At 36.7% G+C, this 18,449-nt stretch overlaps 1 pseudogene; it reads left to right on the forward strand.

Annotated features, from left to right (window-relative positions):
- Nucleotides 1–16,338, forward strand: part of LOC105712337 (magnesium transporter NIPA2-like) — a 41,964-nt pseudogene extending 25,626 nt beyond the window's left edge.
- Nucleotides 16,339–18,449: the final 2,111 nt, after the last annotated feature.

An 18,449-nucleotide genomic window follows, 5' to 3' on the forward strand; every position in this document is an offset into this window, starting at 1 on the left:
ATTGTTAAAATGTTCATATTATGTAAAGCAATCTACAAATTCAATATAATTCCCATCAAAATTTCAATGGCATTTTTCACAGAAAAGAAAAAAAATCCTAAAATTAATACAGAACCAGAAGAGATCCTTAATAGAAAAAGTAATCCTGAGCAAAAAGAAGAAAGCTGGAAGCATCATACTTCCTTGGTTTAAAATAGATTATAAATCTACTGCAATCAAAACAGCATAATACTGGCATAAGAACACACACATCAACCAACAAAACAGTAGAGAAAGCAGGAAACTAAACAGAACTATTTACAGTCAATTGATTTTTTGGTAAACTATGCCAAGAGTACACAATGAGGAAAAGACCATCTCTTCAATAAATAATGTTGGGAAAACTGGACATCCACATGGAGAAGAGTAAAACCAGACTCTTAACTAACCTATATACAAAACTCAACTCAGACAAAAGCTTTAAGTGTAAGATGTAAGACTACAGCTATTGAAAGAAAACATAAAGAAAAATCTCCCCAACATTAGTCTGGGAAATGACTTTTGAAATAGGATTCCAAAAGCACAGGCAATAAAAGCAAAGATAGGCAAACCTAATTGCATCTAACTAAAAAGCTTCTGCACCACAAAGAAAACAATTAAGAAAGTGAAGAGATATCTCACAAAAGGAGAGAAAGTATTTGCAAACCATATAGCTGGCATATCCAAAATATATAAAGAACTCAAACAACTCAACAGCAAGAAAACAACCCAATTTAAAAATGAGCAAAGAATCTGAACAAACGTTTCTCAAAAGAATAAATACAAATATCCAATGGATGTATGGAAAAATGCTTGCCATCTCTAATCAGCAAGGAAATGTAAATTAAAATCACCATGAGATGTCACCTCGCACCTATTAGAATGGCTGTCATGAAGAAAATGAATAATAACAAGTGTTGACAAGAATGTGGAAAAAAGGGAACCCTTGTACACTGTTGGTGAAAATGTAAATTAGTATAACCATTATGGAAAACAGTGTGAAAGTTCCAAAAAAAAAACCTACCAGGTGATACAGCAATTCCACTTTTTAGTATATAAAGAAATTAACATTACTATGTCAAAGGGATATCTGCACTCCTGTGTTTATTTCAGCATTGCTCACGGTAGCAGAGATATTGAAGCAATCTTAGTGTTCAAAAACAAATGAATGGATAAAAAATATTTTACATATGTGAATATAGTGTTTGGGATACTACAAAGCCTTAAAAAAAAGGAAGGGGGAATTCTGTCATTCACAACAACATGAATGAATACAGAAAACATGATGCTAAGTAAGGTAAGTCAGATACAGAAAGGCAAATACTGTATTAGCCACTTACATGTGGAATCTAAAACAGTTGCCCTCATAGAAACAGAGAGTAGAAGGTGGTTACCAGAGGTTTGTAGAAGGAGGCAAAAGAAGAGGCAAAGGGATAATCTTGATCAAAGGGTACAAAGCTTCGGTTAGACTAGAGGAATAAATTTTAGGGCTCTATTGCACTGCATGGTGACCACAGTTAATAATAATGTATTACATATTTCAGAATAGTTAAAAGACCAGATTTTTAATATCCTCACCACAAAAATGATAAGTTGGTGAGGTGATGGATATGTTAGTTTGATTGAATCTATCATGTATACGTAGATCAAAACATCACATTGCACCCCACAAATACACACAATTATTTGTCAAAAATTTATTTAAAATTTAATTTAAAAATATTGTAAACCATGATCCTTTACCATTAAAAACTCCAATGCATTTCTCACAGCAATAGAAAAAAAATCCTAAACTGTATATGGAATCACAAAAAATCTGGAATAGTTGAAGTCAATGATAAGAAAGATAAAATTGAAAGCATAATGCTTACTGATTTAAAATTACACTACAAAGCTATAATAATCAAAACAGTTTCATGCTGGCATAAAAATAGAAACATGGATTAATGGAACAGAAGAGAGAGCCCAGAAATAAGTTCAAACATATACATTCAACTAATTTTTGATAAAATTAGTTGTCACCAAAAGCACCAGGAGGACACAATGGAGAATGGATACTTTCATAAATATGGTACTGGGAAAAAAATTCTTTTTCTGCATGCAAAAGAATTGGTCTCTTATAATACCCTAAACACAAAAGTCAACTCAAAATGGGTAAAAGACCTAAATGTAAGACCTGAAACCACAAAATTCTTTGTAGAGAACAGGGGAAAAGCTCCTTGACATTGGCCTTGACGATAATTTTTTGGCTATCACAACAAAAGCTCAGGCTACAAAAGAAAAAAGAAATGAATGGTACTATATCAAACTAAAACACTTCTGTATAACAAAAGAAACAATCAGCAAAATGAAAAGGCAACTATGAACTGGAAAAAAATATTTGCAAACTACGTATCTAATGAGGAGTTAATAACTGAAATTTATAAAGAACACTTACAACCTAATAGCAGAAAAACAAATAACTAAATTAAAAAATAGACAAAGGAGGATTATGGCAGACTGGAGGCAGGACTAGATTTCAGCTCCCACTCAGATGGACAGAGCAGCATGTGGAGTCTCACATCATGAACTTTTGCTCCGGAACTACTGCAGGAATAATTCAGGAAAGCCAAGAGAACCCACACACCCTCTGAAGGAAGCAGATTGCTCCTGCAGGATCTGGGAGACACACCAAATACTATGAGTGCCCAAATTGTGGAAGTGGGAAAGGGGGATTGTCTGCCCCCAAACACACATCCTCACTCGGGAACTTGAAGATCTAGATCACAGGAGAAGATTCTGACCTTACCTGGAGCTGAGTCAATTTGGAGAGCTGAGTAAAATACAGGAGAAGAGGAAGCAGTGAGAAAAGCCCTGTGGGATCTCTGGATTCCTAGGGAAGCCATTTCTGACTTGTCTCACAGGGGTACCTGGGGAGGGCAGTCAGTGGAATTGAGAAAAAGGCACAGAGAGAAGGAAACCTCCAGCTGAACTTTGTAACAATTCCAACCGAATGAGAAGTCTCCCGGCCAGAACTTGGGGGAAGGTGTGAATCTTCTGTGCCAACTCCACAGGCAGGGAAGAACAAAAGCCCTACTTGCTTTTGCAGTTGGGAGGCTGGTAGCCTGGGGGCAAGTTATCAGCCCTGCTCACCCATTGCCTGGAAACAGACTTAGTGCTGTTGTGGGGGGCATGGTGGGAGTGAGACTTGCCTTCTGGGTTTTGTGGAAGCTGTGTGAGGCCTATCAACTGTCACCTTTTCCCCACTTCCCTGACAACCTGCATGACACAGCAGAGGCAGCCATAATCCACTTAGGAATATAACTCCATTGACCTCAAACCACATCCCCATCCCCCAAAGCAGCCACAGGAAGACCTGCCCAAGGCAAGACTGAGCTCAGACATGCCTAGTCCTGCCCCTACCTGATGGTTCTTCCCTACCCTTTCTGGTAGCTGAAGACAAAGGACACACATTCTTGGGAGTTCTAGGGTCCTGCCCACCACCTGATTCTCCCATACTACCACAGCAGATGCTCTCTTGAAGGCACCACCTCCTGGTAGGAGGCCAACCAGCACAAAAATAGTTAATCAAAACTAAGGACCCTCACAGAGTCCATTTCAAACCCCTGCCACCTCCACTGAAGCAGGTGCTGGTATCATGGCTAAGAGATCCACAGATGATTCACATCACCGGAATGTGCGCAGACAACCCCCAGTACCAGCCTGGAGCCTGGTAGACCTGATAAGTGGCTAGATTCTGAAGAGAGATAACAATCGCTACAGCTTGGCTCTGAGAAAGCCATATCCCTAGGAAAATGGGAAAAGTGCTATATCAAGGGAACACGCCATGGGACAAAAGAATCTGAACAGCCTTGAGCCCTAGACCTTCTCTCTGACAGAGCCTACCCAAATGAAAAAGAACCAGAAAACCAACTCTGGTAATATGACAAAACAAAGTTCTTTAACACTCCCACAAAAATCACACTAGCTTACCAGAAATTGATCCAAGCCAAAAAGAAATCCCTGATTTACCTGAAAAAGAAATCAGAAGGTCAATTATTAAGCTAATCAAGGAGGCATCAAATTTATAAAACAATTACTAATAGACCTAAGACATGCGATATACAGCAATGCAATAATAGTGGGGCACTTCAATACTCCACTGACAGCACTAGACAGGTCACCAAGACAGAAAGTCAACAAAGAAACAATGGATTTAAACTACACCCTAGAACAAACGGACTTAACAGATATTTACAGAACATTCCACCCAACAACCACAGAATATACATTCTATTCATCATGCCTGGAACTTTTTCAAAGATAGACCATATGATAGGCCACAAAATAAGCCTCAATATATTTAAGAAAATCGAAATTATATCAAGCACTCTCTTAGACCACAGTGGAATAAAACTGAAAATCAACTCTAAAAGGAACCTTCAAAACCCTGCAAATACATGGAAATGAAATAACCTGCTCCTGAATGATCATTGAGTCAATAATGAAATCAAGATGAAAATTTAAAAATTCTTTGAACTGAATGACAACAGTAACACAACCTATCAAAATCTCTGAGATACAGCAAAAGTGATGCTAAAAGGAATGTTTATAGCCCTAAATGCCTACATCAAAAAGACTGAAAGACCACAAACAGACAAGCTAAGATCACACCTGAAGAAACTACAGAACCAAAGACAAACCAAACCCAAATTCAGCAGAAGAAAGGAAATAACCAAGATTAGAGCAGGACTAAATGAAATTGAAGCCAAAAACAAAAACAAAAAATAAAGAAAACAAAAACTGCTTCTTTGAAAAGATAAATAAAAGTGATAGATCATGAGCAAGATTAACCCAAAAAAAAGAAAAGAGGAAATCCAAATAAGCTCAGTTAGAAATGAAAGAGGAGATATTACAACTGATACTACAAAATACAAAAGATTATTCAAGGCTGCTTTGAATACCTTTACATGTATAAACTAGAAAATCTAGAGGAGATTACTAAATTCCTAAAAACATACAATCCTGCTAGCTTAAATCAGAAAGAATTAGATACCATGAATAGACTAATAATAAGCAGCAAGATTGAAATGGCATTTTAAAAATTACCAATAAAAAAATGTCCAGGACCAGATGGATTCACAGCTGAATTCTACAAGACATTCAAAGAAGAATTGGTACCAATCCTACTGACACTATTCCACAAGAACAGAAAGAGAGAATCCTCCCTAAATCATCCAGTGAAGCCAGTATCACCTTAATACTAACACCAAGAAAGTAAATAATCAAAAAAAAAAATTTTTTAAGGCAGACCAATATCCCTGATGTAGATGCAAAAATTCTTAACAAAATACTAGCCAACCAAATCCAACAACATATCCAAAAGATAATCCATCATGATCAAGTGGGTTTCATATCAGGGATGCAGGGATGGTTTAACATATACAAATCAATAAATGTGATACACCACATAAATAGAATTAAAAACAAAAATTACACAATCATCTCAATAGACACAGAAAAAGCATTCAACAAAATTCAGCATCCCTTTTTGATTAAGACTCTCAGCAAAATCAGCACATGAGGGACATACCTCAATGTAGTAAAAGCCATCTATGACTAACCCACAGCCAAGTATTCAGTATAATACTGAATGGGGAGAAGTTGAAAGCCTTCCCACTGAGAACCAGAACAAGACAAGGATGCCACTCTTACCACTTTTCTTCGACATAGTCTGGAAGTCCTAGCCAGAGCAATCAGACAAGAGAAAGAGATAAACAGCATCCAAATCAGTAAAGAAAAAGTCAAACTCTGCTGTTTGCCGGTGATATAATTGTATGCCTAGTAAACTTTAAAGACTCCTTCAAAAAGCTCCTAGAACTAATAAAAGAATTCAGCAAAGTTTCCGAATAGAAAATTAATGTATACAAATCACTAGCTCTGCTGTACACCAACAGCGACCAAGCTGAGAATCAAATCAAGAACTCAACCCCTTTTACAATAGCTGCAAAAAATGAAATAAAATACTTAGGAATATATCTAACCAAGGAGGTGAAACACCTCTGCAAGGAAAACTCAAAACACTGCTGAAATAAATCACAGATGACACAAACAAATGGAAACACATCCCATGCTCATGGATGGGTAGAAACAATATTGTGAAAATGACCATACTACCAAAAGCAATCTAAAATTCAACACAATTCTCATCAAAATACCACTATCATTTATCACAGAACTAGAAAAAACAATCCTAAAATTCATATAGAACCATAAAAGAGCCTGCATAGCCAAAGCAAGAATAAGCAAAAAGAACAAATCTAGAGGCATCACATTACCTAATTTCAAACTATACTATAAGACCATGTAGTCACCAAAACAGCATAGTACTACTATACAAAATAGGCACATTGACCAATGGAACAGCATAGAAAACCCAGAAATAAATCCAATTACTTACAGCCAACTGATCTTTGACAAAGCAAACAAAATCATAAAGTGGGGAAAGGACATCCTATTAAACAAATGGTACTGGGATAATCAGCAAGCCACATGTAGGAGAAAAAAGCTAAATCTTCATCTCTCCCTTTATACAAAACTCAACTCAAGATGGATCAAGGACTTAAATCTAAGACCTAGAACTATAAAAAAAATATAGAAGATGGCCAGGCGCAGTACCTCATGTCTGTAATCCTAGCACTTTGGGAGGCCGAAGCAGGGGGATCACTTGAGATCAGGACTTCAAGACCAGCCTGATCAACATGGTAAAACCCCATCTATACCAAAAATACAAAAATTAGCCAGGCATGGTCGTGCATGCCTATAATCCCAACTACTTGGGAGGGTGAGGCACGATAATTGCTTGAACCTAAGATATAGAGGTTGCAGTGAGCCAAGATCATACCACTGCACTCCAGCCTGGGTGACAGAGCAAGACTCCATCTCAAAAAAAAAAAAAAAAATCTAGAAGATAACATTGGAAAAACCTTTCTAGGCATTGGCCTAAGCAAGGATTTCATGACCAAGAACCCAAAAGCAAATGCAATAAAAGTAAAGATAAAGAGCTGGGACTTAATTAAACTAAAGAGCTTTTGCACAGTAAAAGAAACAGGCAGCAGAGTAAACAGACAACCCACAGAGTGGGGGAAAATCTTCACAATCTTTACATCTGACAAAGTACTAGCATCCAGAATCTACAATGAACTCAAACAAATTAGTAAGAAAAAACAAACAATCTCATCAAAAAGTGGACTAAGACATGAATAGACAAGTCTCAAAAGAAGATGTACAAATGGCTAACAAACATATGAAACAATGTTCAACATCACTAATGATTAGGGAAATGCAAATCAAAACCACAATGTGATACCACCTTACTCCTACTAGAATGGCTATAACAAAAAATCAAAAAATAATAGATATTGGCATGGATGTGGTAAATAGAAACACTTTTACACTGCTGGTGGGAGTGTAAACCACTACAACCACTATGGAAAACAGTGTGGAGATTCCTTAGAGAACTAAAAGTGGAACTACCATTTGATCCAGCAATTCAACTACTGGTATCTACCCAGAGGAAAAGAAGTCATTATACGAAAAAGATACTTGCACACACATGTTTACAGCAGCACAACTCATGATTGCAAAAATGTGGAACCAACCCAAACGCCCATCAATCAACGAGTGGATAAAGAAACTGTGGTATATACATAGACAATGCTATACTACTCAGCCATGAAAAGTAATGTATTAATGGCCTTCACAGCAACCTAGATGAGATTGGAGACTCTTATTCTAAGTGAAGTAACTCAGAAATGGAAAACCAAACATCATATATTCTCACTAGTAGGTAGGATGCTAAGCTATGAGGATGCAAAGGCATAAGAATGACACAATGGACTTTGGGGACTCTGGGGAAAAGGGTGGGAAGGGGGTGAGGAATAAAGGACTACAAATTGAGTGCAGTGTATACTGCTTAGGTGATGGATGCACCCACATCTCACAAGTCACTACTGAAGAACTCACTCATGTAACCAAACACCACCTGTTCCCCAATAACCTATGGAAATAAAAAAATTTTGAAAAATAGCCAAAGCACCTGAACAGGCATTTCTACAAAGAACATGTAAAAGTATCCAATAGGTATATTATAAGGTGCCCAATATCATTAATCATTAAGAGAAATGAAAGTTAAAATCACAATGAGATATCACTTCACACCCATTAAGATAGCTATTATCAAAAAGACAAGAGATAAATGTATGCATGGGTGTGGAGAAAAGGGAACCCTGGCACACTGTTGCTGGGAATGTAGATTGGTGCTGCCTTTATAGAAAACAGTATAGAGGTTCCTAAAGAAATGGTAAATAGAATTACTTATGACCCAGCAATCCTTCTTTTAGGTATACACCCAAAGGAGATGAAATCACTCCCTCGTAAAGACATTTGCACTGCCATGTTTACTTCAGCATTATTCACAATAGCCAAGATGTGAAAACAATCTAAGAGTCTGTCAGCTTTTAAAAGAATGAGATCCTGCCATTTGCCACATGGATGAACCTGTAAGACATTATGCTAAGTGAATAAGCCAGACAAGAAAGAAAAGTATTGCACGATCTCACTTATCAGTGCAAACAAATAAACAAAAAAGTCAAATGTATAAAGACAGAGAATAAAACAGTGGTAATCAATGCTAGGAGGTTGGAGAGCGAAGATGGTGATGTAGGTCAAAGTACATGAAGTAGCAGATATGTAGGATGAGCAAGTCTAATCATCTAACATACAACATGAAGACTACAGTTATTAATAAAATAAAATCGTATTGGATTAACAATTTTTGTTACATAGATTTTAGCTGCTCTTGTCAAAAAAAAACTATGTGAGATGAGAGATATGTTATTTTGTTTCACTATAGTGACCATTCTACTACCTGTATGTATCCAATAATATCATGTTATAAACCTCAGACATGCATAATAAATTTATTGTTTTAAAAATTAATTTTACAACATGTTTTAAAAACACAACAGTTGTTTGTAACCCAGAGGATAAATGCTTGAGGGGATGGATACCCCATTCTCCATGATGTGATTATTACGCATTGCATGCCTCTATCAAAACATCTCATGTACCCCATAAATATATACAACCACTACGTACCCACAGACATTAAACTTTTTTTTTTAATTTTTAAAGGAAAATATTTTTAAAAACACAAAAACTAGGGAGTCATTCAAAAACAATAAAGGGAGGCTACAAGCCTGAGAGGAGCTTCACATTCCCCTAACCTCTAAAACCAAGAGTCTGCACACAGGAAGTCCCTGAGAATTTCTTGCAGCACTTTCAAAATATATGCATGTCTAAGTCTCACCCTCAGGAGATTCTGACTCAGAATCTACCAATTTCAGTTGGTTTTTGTTTCACTTAACTACACTGAAAAACTGTAAAGAAAATATACTTGGATACAGATATATTTAGACATTGCTAATCGGATCACTAAGATTGTAAAATGCTCTATAAAAGAATAGTAACGCAAAATCATGAAGAATAAAATTGCAAAAACCTGGCCTGTATGCATAGAATGCCAGCAATTCTAAAGTGATGCTTTGTTTGCATGAATGTTGAAAGACTTTAAGTTACTGAGAAAGTATCATCATAAATACTAGCGGCAAATTTTGTACTAGCCATGATAGGAACGAGTGACTAAAAGCTAAATGGACTTTTATGGTTATTCTTACATTTTACTACTTTTCAAAACTTAGTGTCTATTATTAAAGTTATTCATAAAATAAAAAATTAATTAAAATTTGATAGTATCATTTCCTTCTCTCTCTCTCTCTTTGCCCATTACATTTGTCTCAAAAAGGAAATTCTATTTTGTATATATTATGTAGAGTATTCTCTGAACTATTTCATTTTCCATGTTATAATTCTCAAGTTGCTTCTGATGTGGGTGTTATCAACAAATCCTAATTGGTTGCGTAATAGGAGCAGACAGCCTATATAGTGTTAAGCCACTTCTACACCACCTATTTTCTATATGCAAATCAGACAGAAACAAATGTTTGGCCCCAGCTGGGCAAAATGTCCCATTTAGAATTCTTTTCCTCTTCTTTGTTCTTTGATGTTCTGCAAATGAGCTTTAGAACTCCACTCTTCACACAATTCAATTTTACAGACCCATTATCTGAGATATAATGTGGAGGTTAAATATATCAGGGCAGCCATTATGTGAAAATAATTAACAGTAATGAATAATGCACTAATTCCACTGATGAGAGATGGTTATATGTGTAATGAAGTGTTGGGACTGCCCTGACAAATGAAATTAAAATATTTAAACACTGTTTTATGATATTACTTTGCTCATATAATTTCCTTTACCTACAATGAGCCACTTGGATTATCGTCATTATCTTGACAGCTCTGAAGGATGAAATAGTGTGGGTTAATGTGACAGCGATTAGTCAGAGGAAAAATCCATCACCCAGGGCAGAACAGGCTGAGGCAGAAAAGGCCTCTACACTGTCCTGTTTCCAACACGAGAAGAATGATACTATCAACATCACTTCAATATTAAATGGACAGAATTATCTTGTCATTCAGTTATAGCCTCTGAAGAACTACCTATTTGTACCTGCAAAAGAAAGGTCAGCCTTTCTTAATCACCCATAAAAATATGTTGATGGATTCTTTATATCAATAATAGTGACAGGAACAGAGACAGAAAAGAGACATGACAATTTTAAAGCCAGAAGTTTTTCTCTCAGTCTTTACAGCTCTTTTTCCCCCACAATTTCTGCTCAAATTAAAATTGAATCTCAGGGTACAATCAATTGAGAAGGACACTGTTGGCTGCCTACTGTCTTTACTCTGAAATTATTACACTGGACTCCTAATTTGGAAGCAGATTCTACTTTTACTGAAGTTCATTCCAGGAATATTCTTTGGAATGATTATTCCTAAGCCTATGTATAACTGCCTTTCCGGATGCAGCAAGTTTGAACTTTAAAAAAAAAAACCCTGGTGATGTGATAATCTATCTGTTCTTCATTAAAGCTGATGTTAAGTTCACATTAAAGTATATGACAGGAGAGTAAGTCATCAGCAATGTGAGTGAGAACCATTGCATTGCCAATATCCATTCAAATTGTTATCGTTTTCGTTTATAAACTGACAATAGGGCTATCATTTCCAAAAATCTTTAAACTATGTAAAATATGTTGTTTTAAAATCCTGAAAAATTATAATTTTACTTTATTTTTCTTTTGCTTCAACACAATTATGAATGCATGGAGAAATCACAGCCATTAGAACAGATTACTAGAGAATTTGGGTCGAGTGCTCTTTCTGCCTTTGATTACAAGATGATTTTCTTTGATTCTGCTCACATGGGAGGAAAAAAAACCAAAAAGTTCTTGAAGCAATAAGACTCAAGTTCTGTCCACTTTTCCTTAACTAGTTTCAATATGTTGGAAACCTTCCTACTCAAAACTGCATGACCATTTAGGGTGTGGATAGTAGCACGCTTCATTTGCTAGTGTCTAAAGTTGAGTTCAAAGGTTGATCTCCTTTATGTCAAACCAAGTCCATTTTCTGATTAACAAGAGCATCAGCTTTGCTGGCAAACCTTTCCTGACTTGTCCCTGCTAACACTGGGATACAACAGCACAGCAAGGGAAAAGTCTATATTCACAGCACTTTTCCAAATGTAAATACTTTTTCAAATATCAGTATCTCCTCCACTGTATAAATATAGTACAAAACCAAACGGTGTGAGGGATGGCCATATTATTGCCATCTCTAACACCACTGGAATAAACAAATACCAAGACAGTCTCATTTAGGGACTGAAATACTCATTATCATCTGGGCAGACAATCAAAATTTCTGGAGAACAAAAAGCACAACATAAACAAGCCTTGTTAACACTGATATTGAGGGAATAAGACAATACCTTGTAAAAGCCAAGATTAGTTATGCAACATCAGCATATTTATAATTTAACCTCCAGTTAAATCAAAATAGGAAGGCCCATTATGTAAGAGGTGGTGGTGTAGCTACTTGATAGATTTTATGTATATATCTAATCTAATTTGCAACATCATTTTTTAATGTAATTCATTACCAACTCCTATTTCTACCTCAGCTATTCTTAAGGAAAAACCAAAAAGGGAGAAAATGTGCAGGACTCAAAAACAATCGATGTTTGCAAATTTTAAAAGTGCATGCATGACATCACATGTAATGTCTCTCTACCCCAATAGGAAATAATTATTCAAAATAATATATCTCTTTCCCGCACTTCTTGCATTTGGTTTGAAAAAAAAAAATACAATTTACTTCAATTATCTGACAATGAAGTGCCTAGGCAATAAATCTAACATTAAAAAATCATTTCCAGCAAATTACTCCAATAAAATCAATGAAGGTTAGGCTCAGCTGTAGCAACAAATAAATGACATGCTATTGACAGACTAGATGGACTTAATTGTCATTTATGAAGGTTAAGGGGATAAAACAATCTAATAGAAAGCACACGTTTACTAAACAAAAAAATGGAAGCAGGTGAAGTAGATCGAGAAAGGTAAGTTAGGTATGAACAGCCACGACATTCTCCTGGCCTAGTCCCAGAGCAAAAACGCAAGCTATTCGAATTCTCAGCAGCATGTGTTTGACTAGTTCAATATTCATCTGCTTCAGGCTGCTTTGTGATCTTTTATATATTGAAGTCATGAAACAGATTTTCTGCTAATAGAAAATGAAGAATTGATAAAATTGGGTAATGGTAGCCAGGTTAAAAGCAGTTTGACCCACTTCAAAATTCCAGTAGCTGCCATCTGTAAAAACAGTAAACACTAAGAGAAGAAAGTTTTCCATCTCTCTGTGATATGAAAATAACTAGCTAATTGTGGCAATATTCTTTGCCAGGTATGAATCTAGATTCTGAATGTTAATATTAAGTTTAAAATGTACATTTACATATAAACACTAAGAAATAAACCTAGAAGGAGCTTCCTGGCTGATCATTTTCCTCTCCTCATAAATTTTAGCAAGGTTTGCAATGACATGGATCAAACTGCTGTGTCTATACAGATTTTTCAGAGTAGACTCTGAAACTTGCTTTCCCTGGAAATATCTAGCCTCTTTCCTCAGAATGAGCTCTGAGCTGTTGCTTTATTGTAAGAAGGAGGGAGGGAGGGAGGGAGGGAGGGATGAAGGAAGGAGGGAGGGAGGGAGGGATGAAGGAAGGAAGGAAGGAAGGAAGGGAGGGAGGGAGGGAGGGAGGGAGGGAGGGATGAAGGAAGGAAGGAAGGAAGGGAGGGAGGGAGGGAGGAAGGAAGAAAGAAAGAATAATTTTGAAAACTCCCAGCTATCCTGAAAACTATACCTTCAAAGAATCTTTAAAAGTAAAAATAAAAAGGATCATAGATCATTGGATCCCACCGCTTTGACTTACAGAAGAGGAAACAGAAGCAGAGAAAGAGAATCCTCCCCTCAGGGTCTTCAGATGCTATCTAGGTCAGAATTGACCCATAAGTCACTAACTTCCAGGGCAAGGATCTTACCAAACCATCGGTCTCTTGACCTAAAGTGTTAAAAGGCAAGAGAAAGTATTCTGTGCTTCCTACAGACCCTGGTTTATCAAAATAAATTATCTGCTGTTCTCAAGTGAGCCCACAATTACACGTTGAATTGACTATAGGAGCAAGGACCAAATAATTCAAATGAAGAACTTTTCATCTTCCCCCCAGAGCATACGAGCAACTCCAAAAGTATCTGGTCCTACTTCTCACATAGATAGTCCAGATACTCCCAAGTCTTTAAAAAAAAGAGAAAGAAAGATAAAGAAAGAAGGGAGGGGAAGAGAAAAGAAAAGAAGTCTTTAAATTTGATCTATTTGCCTCAAATTTTTTGAAGAAAATACATAAGCAAATAAAAATCCTTCTACAACAAAATAAAATAAATGTGAATTTTACTTGTGTTTGGTAATATCTGAAAATCATTTTTGTCTTAGAAAAAGATTTGGTTAGGTCATTTCTTAGAGAAAAAAATGAAATTTTTGAACTCATCTAAAAAAATTTAAAAAATGACATAGTAACATAATTGGTACAATATGAATTCAATATTTTATTATTTTTCTTTTAATGACTTCATCAGTAAGTATTCTCTCAATTGTTAATAAAAAGAATACATGCTCGAAAGTCAAGCGATAGTTCCCAATTCACATTCTTTATTATTAGACTTTGAGTACTATTTCATTTATGAGTACAATGTTAAAACAAAACCACCAAAAAACAGTTTTATGCATTAAAGTCACGATTTATAAGAGTCAGCAGGGACTAACTATTCAATATTAGAGTTGGGGACTGCTCAGGCAAATTTCTGGTGAAGCTACTGCTTATTAAGAGAAACTCACCCCATGAATATGCCTAAGGAGTGTCTTCCTGGAAAAAACCAAAGTGGCAAAGGGAACTTGTTTTTAAAATGAGAGTTACATTGTAAATGTTTAATACCCCAAAGTAATACATCTTCCTCAAATGCAGAAGACCTAAGTTATGGAAGCTAAGGCTTAAAGGAATTGAAATAATTTCTGACTCTCAGTAGCCCTGTTATTTCCAAGTTGAAAGAAATTTTTTTCATGTTTTTATTTCATGTGGACTTTATAAAGATGGGTATGTCCAGGTTTAGCACCCTCAGCATATAGCTGCTAAAGAAATATAGAAAGGCTTGGACAATATCCAAGAATAATCACAAATGGTTTAAGCTTCTCCCACTTTATCTCATTGACTGGCAATCCACTCCCAGGCACACCGACCATGAGAGTCGAGTGTATGAATTGAAACTACCTGCCATTCAACCATAATGTCAATACAAAAGATTTTCAAAACCCACTGAGCACTAATTCCTCTCCATCACCTTTTTGATTTCTACCATGATGGCTTTAAAATCAGCCTATTGGAGATAGAAATCTTCACCTTCCAGAGAACAAATGCCTCCTGGCAAGCTTTCTATTTCTCCTAATGGCAAGATCATCCTCACTTCAACTTCTCCAGACTTTTCTCTTCCCCCAAGCAATCACCTACCACCAACTCCTACTGAATGTCACACGAGCACTAGCCCATTTCCTTTTATTTTTAGTTTCATCACACCAATGTGGCTCTGTCCTTGTTAATTCATAAAAACATACTAAACCAAAAGATAGGCCTCCAATCTTTTTTCCATCCACACAGTCTATCCTGCACAAACCTGCAACATTTGAACTTGACTACAGATTACAAACTTTATCCCAGATCCTCACATCTGACTCTCATCTTTCCCGACTGACCAAAAGTGTTTTCCTTCGTTTTCTCCACAGGACCCCTTTTCCCTCATTGTACACCTTTTCCCTCACCACTTTCCTGCTCAGTGCTTTGCCCTGAATAATGGAGATGCCTGCACTGTGCAACCCCACAAGTGCTGAACGGCCCCCTCGCCATCACTGCCCATCCAAATCTTACCCATTTCTCAAGGCCAGATGAATAGACTCCTCTCAGGCAGCTTTTTCCTGCTTTCTCTGCCCAGAAATGATTAATTATCTTTGTATTCATTTAACATGGATATAATGTGCACCCTGTGAATGATACCATTTTTGGTGCCAAGAGAAGATGAAAAGGAAAGACTTGGAGAAGGCTCTTAAGGTTACAGAGTTGTGAAGTAGAAAAGTTTGGTTCTTAAATATCGTTCTGATATTAAGTAGGAAGCGACAAGCACCACAAGGAAAGAGCTGCTGAGAGCCACAGATGCTTAAGGAAGGCAGAAAGCTCTAAAGCCACTAAAGTGGTGGTGATACTTGCATTTGAAAATGAGGGATAGGCAAGGAGCTGTTTGCTGTGAAGCCTGTGCTGCGGCTTCCCCTGGCCTGGGTTCTGCTGCTGAGCCTTATCATCTGTGTGAGCACAGAGCTTCATTACCTAAACAGGGCCTGGATATACTCAACACTTCCATCGTGACTCCAATATATTATGCATTCTTTACAGAATCAGTTTTAACGTGTTCAGCTATTTTTTTTAAGGAGTGGCAAGGTATGCCTGTTGATGATGTCATTGGTACTTTGAGTGGCTTCTTTACAATCAGTGTGTGGATATTCTTGTTACATGCCTTTAAAGACGTCGCTTTAGTCTAGCAAGTCTGCCTGTGTCTTTTCGAAAACATGAGAAAGCAGTGAAGGCAATCTCTCTAATATGTATGAAGTTCTTAATAAGCTCAACCTGTGGAATTGAAGAAAGTTTACCCTGTGGAATCAAACACCACACTGGTGAATGTATCTCCCAAAGAAATGGAAATCTGACAACTTTTTAAGAAATATATAATTAAAAGGTTAATCTGTGGGAAAAAAGAATGAGGGATAGGAAGTTTTGGTCAGGTAGAGATGGAGAGAAAGGCATTTTCTGTATAGAAAATTGGACACAAGAGCACTCTAGTGAATAGCAAAGTATATTCAAAGGGCAGTGGCTTTCCTATAAATTTTATAATATTAGTTTTAATGGCAAAAACAGCAATTATTTTTGTACCAACCTAATAGTTTCCTTTACTCATGGAGTGTACCATATTTGTGGCCATAATAAGAATGATATATGGGCATACTGTTTTCTACGTAATGTCCTTACTCTGCAAAGTATTATCATCCCATTTTATAGATGAGAAGGCAAAGTGACTTAGCTAAGACCATACATTCTACTAAGTTATAAAGATGGCATTGAACCTGAGCCTGTCTGATTAAAAACTGCTGTACTCTTTTCATCATTCCATGGATTGTCCATTATTGATCACACAAAGATGAATAAAACACCGTCCTTATATTTAAGAAAGTCTTTGGTCCAGTGGAGGACCAATGCTTAGTATTTATTACTTGCAACCTAATATGCTAACAGTGGCAGCTAAGACAGCCTCATTTTCATCATTTAAGTTCTCATCCTATCTGGGCAAACTTGTCTGCTTGATAAAGATCTGATTCTGTGTCCTGCCCTCAGAGACAGCTTTCTAAAACACAAATCAAAATATATCTCTTCCCTGTACAAATGCCTTCAGGGACTCTCCACCTGCAAGAGAAAGTCCAAATCTCACAACTTCATCTACAAGTTAATTGACATCTCAGGAGCCTGGTGTAAGCTACCTTCTTTCAATGTTGCCTCCTCTACAGGCAGCTGACATCTCAGCCAGGATAAGCAACTTCTAACTCCCCATCCGTGTCTCCAGTACTCTTTCATTTTCCTTTATGCCCCTTCTCTGCCTTGTCCCCCTTAAAAACTCATCATCACTCAGAGTAAAGTTTAACTATCATTTCCTCTGAGAAGTGTCTCTGCCTTTGCTCATATGTTAATCAGCATATATGACTCTGGAGCATAATTAGTTGTGAATTTTTATCTCCACACTGGACCATAGAATGCTTTGGATTTACAGCATACAACCAAATTCCAGACCTCAAAATTGTTTTAGACCTCTAAAAGTGTTTGTTAAATGAATTAACAGTAAAATAAATGGTACATTAATCAATAAATAGTAACACTGAGGAGGGAGAAGTTTAATTGCATAAATACAAGACAGAGAATGTGCTGTTATTTGCCATTGCATAGTAGCAGGCAGCTAGAAATGTAGCTAAGGCAACTACAGTAAGACTTAAAATAAGTCTCAAGACTTCTGTTAAAATGTACTGTGTCATTCCCCAGTAAATCGCCTGCAATACAGATAATTCTCTAAACCATTGCCTTTTCGCTTAGTAGTATGCAAGAATGATAAGATGATGGAACACACACTACATAGTCACAATTTCATTCATCTTACTACAAAGTGAACTCACATCCTTTGATGATAATCACACTTCACTTACAATGTATGTACACAGAACATGAAGCACATACGGGGGAATCTGGTGCCAGTTCCCTGTTCATTCTCACAAGGAATAGCTGATGACCCTTAGTTCTATATAGAGGCTCTTCTGTGGGTACTAAACTGCTTCCTGCGCTTCACACTGGTTTACACTGGGATATATACTTTTTGCCTCTTTATTTCTAACTATAGCAATTCCTTAGTCTTTGCTAATGCATTTGTTCAAAGCAATGTCATTAAGTACTTAGCCTATATCAATCAGATACCAAGAAAGGATTTCTTCTCTTCAATAAATTTTTATTTTCTCCAATATGCTTTGCATAATGCTGGCACCTGCCTTACTAGGTCTAGAGAACAGCCCTGTGGTCCCAGAGCTATCTGGTCATCTGTCTAAACACAAGTTCATTGACAAAGCATGAACCCCAGCCTGCACCCTCTCAGTTACCAGCAGCATTCTTTCTTACAGCAACAGGAAGAAATTTAATACCTTGTTTGATGGAAAGAATAATTTCCTGCTTAGGGTCTGAGCTGAAATCCTTGGCATTGGACCACTGATGAGGGGTCCTTGGTAAAAGCAACAACTG

Source organism: Aotus nancymaae, unplaced genomic scaffold (assembly GCF_030222135.1).
Source record: "Aotus nancymaae isolate 86718 unplaced genomic scaffold, 86718_ANA_hifiasm-v0.15.2.pri h1tg000088l, whole genome shotgun sequence".
Lineage (NCBI taxonomy): Eukaryota > Metazoa > Chordata > Mammalia > Primates > Aotidae > Aotus > Aotus nancymaae.